The sequence below is a fragment of the Octopus sinensis genome, linkage group LG27 (genome assembly GCF_006345805.1).
Source record: "Octopus sinensis linkage group LG27, ASM634580v1, whole genome shotgun sequence".
Taxonomy (NCBI): Eukaryota; Metazoa; Mollusca; class Cephalopoda; order Octopoda; family Octopodidae; genus Octopus; species Octopus sinensis.
Window position 1 is genome coordinate 17,145,773 of NC_043023.1, and position 5,015 is coordinate 17,150,787.

Here is a 5,015-nt window from a genome sequence, read left to right on the forward strand (position 1 = left end):
ATGCAGAGGTCACAGCAGGTATGGCCTCCTGTGTACGAACGCGCCCTCTGTAGTAGTCTCCACTTGATCTTGAAGGGGATGGAGTTCTTTTAGGTACCAGATGTGGGCGGCGCGAGGGTAGTTTGGTTGGATTTGTCAGGTCGCCGGAACGAATGTGGTGGGGCGTACCAACGAGTCTTAAAGCTGTTTGACGTCATTCCGATGTACGATTTTCTTTTATCATCGGGGCCTGATCGTACCTCGCATGTGTAGACGAGGTCCTTCTGTAGGCAGTTGTTGTTGAGGGGGCAAGTGGTTTTATCAGGCAGTTGCAATTGCTATCGGATGTGGATGGGCCTCGGAAAAAGTAGATTTATTAAGTTTTTCACGTTATTGTTGGCTAGGTTCCTGGCTAGATTGGGCGTGCGTGGTAGAGTAGGAGAGTCTAATGGTGTTCTTATTTAGGATTGTATAGTACTTATGTTGGGTGGGGAAGTATTTCTGTAGGAGAGTGAAAAGATTTTAGCTACAGGTGTAGCGACCTCACGGTTGAAGGGGGGGTTGTACCAGCTAATGTGTCTTCGCCTATTTTTCCTGGGTTGGCGTGGGGCTATGCTATGTAGGTGATCTTATCTTTAAAGCCACTGCGGGCCAGGGCCTCGTTGTAATAGGGGGCTGCTGCATTAAAGATATCTTCAGTAGCGGAAGGCTAGAGATATTCTAATTGAGACACTTTTACTAGGTTGTCTAAATATTTTTGGGGGTGGTGGAATTAATGTCTATATATCTAAGGGATTCATTTGGTTTGTGTACGGGTAAAAAGTGAGGTTTTTTAGTCGAGGGTAACGTCAAGGAAGTTAGCTTTGGTTAAGTTGGATTCTAAGGTAATCCTAAGGCCTAAGTTTTTTAAAAAATTGTAAAGATTTTTCCGGAACCCATCCGTGGTCCTGGGGTTTATTTTGTGGAGGGCAGAAAGGCCATCATCGCGGTAAAGACCACCGGAGAGGCCTGTGAATAGGGTCTTCAGCCTATGGAGGATGAAAAGGCCCACAAGGTCACTTATTTCAGCCGAGTCGCTAGCACCCATGCTGACGTCGAAGGGGGTCACAGATTTTTTCTTGATCCAGTGGGATCCGTCGTGGTAAAGAAAAGTCTTACGTGCGTATACACACACAAATATATATATACAGTATATATAGATATAATAACACTATACTTGTTCCACGTCCTCGCAATGTGTTTTCTCTTTGTTCATGTTTGGAGTAACTATACAATATATATATATATATATATTTATATGTATATATATATATACATACACACATACACACACACATATATATCATGATCATCGAGAAATTTAGAATTAACCTCATTATTTTCCAAATAATTTTTTCCTTCATTGTTTTTTTTCTTTTCAGGTATAAAACCTTTCGAAACCCTGGTCATCTCAGTATCTCTCTATTCTTAGATAGTTAGTTAGTTAGACAGATAGATAGATCGATAGACTGATAGATAAACAGACAGACGACAGACAGATAGATAGATAGATAGATAGATAGATAGATAGATAGATAGATAGATAGATGATAGATAGATAGATAGATAGATAGATAGATAGATAGATAGAAAATAGATAGATAGATAGATAAGTTTCTTTATTGGACACACAGGCTGCACAGCGATGGGATAAATTACAATGTAGAACTTTTCTTATGGGGGATGAAAAAAAGGTTGCGTAGGTTTTCGATCAAAAGGGATCGTAAAAGGAAAAAAAAGAAAAAAGGAAAACAAAAGAATAAAAAAACAAAAGAAAAGAAAAAAGAAAAAAGAAGAAAAAAAGAGGAAAAAAGGAGAAGAGGAAAAATAAACGATCAATAGGGATCGTGTATCACAGTGTCATGATGTACGGTGTAAAGGGGGAAGCAGATAAGGTTTATCCGTGGGAAGAAAAGCCAACGAAAAAGACCACGGTAACCTCGGTCAATATTGTTATATGCTACCACATTTGTTTGCAGGTGGGTAACCCTCTGTTTTCAATTTCTGGGTTCATAGGATTATGCTCAAGGTGGCTACGTCATTCGTACGTGCCATCCTTGCTACATTCACCCATCTTTTTTTTAAACATTCGCTAGACAAAACTTGCCTCTCTACTCTCACTTTCCTTTTCAAATGATACATGAAGAAGTTGATGAGAGATTGACCAGAGAGGAAAGTGTTTGGTTCCAATCCTTTCAGACGCGTCCACCAGATACATTCTTTCGCCATAGCCACAAGGATGATGAAAATAGCTCTTCCTTCCCGTTTGAAGGAAGGAGGCGTGACAATATTGACGATAGACACAGCTGATAAACCGACTCGTCCCACACGTGACAGAAGTTGTTCGACATAAGCCCACAGGTCGGAAATTGTTGGACACTGCATGAGTGCATAGCTAGCTAGATAGATAGATAGATTGATTGATAGATAGATAGATACATAGATAGATAGACAGACAAACAGACAGACAGATAGATAGATATATAGATAGATAGATAGGTAGATAGATAGATAGACAGACAGCTAGATAGATAGATAGATAGATACATACATACATACATACATACATAAACACATACATACATACATACATACATAGACACATACATACATACATACATACATACATACATACATACATACATACACACGGACAGACAGACATTGTTGTACAGTGTAAATGCTTTAAATAATAATAAAGGACATCATAGAGAGGAAAGCGTTCAACAGATACGCTGTGAGCTTAATGCTTTAATAGAAGAGAAAAACTCAAGATTTCGGAGGTGAGTCCTTCATCAGAAGGAAAGGAAAATACTATAGGAGTTAGAAAGAAGAATAAACGATGAGGGAGAGAGAGAGAAAGAGAGAGAGAGAGACAGACAGAGAAAACGGACAAAGTGTTAGGAACCGGATGAAATGCAGTTCAATGAGGAGAGATTTAATTAGGTAAGAGGGATGGGTGTTTGTGTGCAAGTATAGAAGTGGAACCTCATCTGAAAAGTGACATGTAGGAAGGTGTGTGTGTGTGTGTGTGTACGGTTGCTTGGGATATGCATGTGTCTAGAAGAGTGCAAATTCAGATGTTTAGTGGCGTAGATACGTTGGGTATGCGAGATGATGGAGTGTGTGTACGAGTTGCCGTTAAGAGTGTGAGAAGAAAGTGTCGATGTGAGGAGGTAGAAGTGTGCACGAGTGGGAAGAAAATGAAAAGGCGAGAGGAATTAGGAAGATGTGATGAATGTGTGGGAAAGTATACGAGTGTGAAATGGTTTCAGGCGGACGGAAGGTTTGTGCTGAAATATGCATGAAAGAGAAAAGACACAAGTTCTGTAAGAGAAGAACGGTTAAAGAAAAAATATTAAAAAATTTTAAGATATTGGTAATAATTAATAAAATCCAGATGTGTGAAAAATGTACGCGAATTGCTAGTGAGTTGCCATTGAAGACAGGAAACTCGCAGTTAGTGGTACGACTCCACCAAACGTCTGGAATGCATCCGGATGGAAAATGGGCCGACTGATCGCGGTATTTCAGGATTTTGTTCCGGTCGGCCACAGAGGCTGAGGACCACGCCCTGACCGTACCATCCAGGATGCGAAGAGAGGCAAAGAAGTCGCTAACTGTGACATCCAGACAAGGAATCTGTCTCGCGACAACGGGCACGGGGTGAGGCCATCAGGTCTTTTCCTATCACATCTGGACAATCCAGATGGTTCCAAGATTCAGGCGGCAAGAAAAACCATGGAAACCCGTGGAGTCGAGGAACCTGCCACTACGACAGACCAAAACCGCGCATACGTCAACTCCCATTCTGAGAGCAATGGAGACACGAAGTTCGTCCAAGATGAGTAGGCCACCAACATTAGCCACAGGGATGGCATCAATCCAGTCATCCGAGTATTTGGCGCTAGCAGACAGAAAGCAGCACCTTGAAAACTGGTCCGACTGGATGAAGAGGGAGTCGAAGGTAGCCTTCGAAATTATGTTGTCCAAAGCTCTCTCACTCCGTCTGACCTCCACCTCCTCAGGAGCAGACAATCCCAGTTCCCTCCTGTGTTGGAGTAAGTATAGTTTTAATGGCTGATAAAACTGAAACGATGTAGATTGTTTTTAGTCCTCAAAAAATATATACAAAACACACATACATACATACATACATATATATATATATATATATATATATATATATATATATATATATTATATATATTCAACAATTGAGGGTAAAATTAATTAATTATTAATTAATTTCACCAAGTATTCAGTATGTAAAGGGACCATTTAAGGCGGATTCAAAATATTACATTTTATAAAGGGCTTAGTAAAATAAATTACTTTGCCACATACTGAACTCATTAGAAATAGCAGCCAAAAAAAATTTTTTTAGCCATTTCTAATACTTAAAGAAAATTTCTCTCAGATAGTGTTTACTCAAAATAACCCACGAAGGTAAGATATAGATATATATATATACACATACATATACATATATCTATATATCTCTATCTATAAATATATATATACACATATATATACATATATATATATATATATAAAATACAAAATGGGACAAGAACGCAAAAACTTCGGACAACTTGGTGATACAAAAGGGACAACAAGACACATATATAAATATATATACATATATATATACATATATAACTAATAAAAAACATATATATATGATATATATATATATATATGTATATACATATGTATATATATATATTATGTATATATATATGTATATATATATACAGATAGATATATACACGTATATATATATATATATATATATATATATATATATATATATATATATATATATATATATATATATATATACAGATATATATATATTATATATAATATATATATATTATATATATATATATTATATATATATATATATATATATATATATACATACATATATACGGTCAGGGTGAGATCCACAGCTTCTGAGGCCGATCGGAACAAAATTCCTGAAATACCGC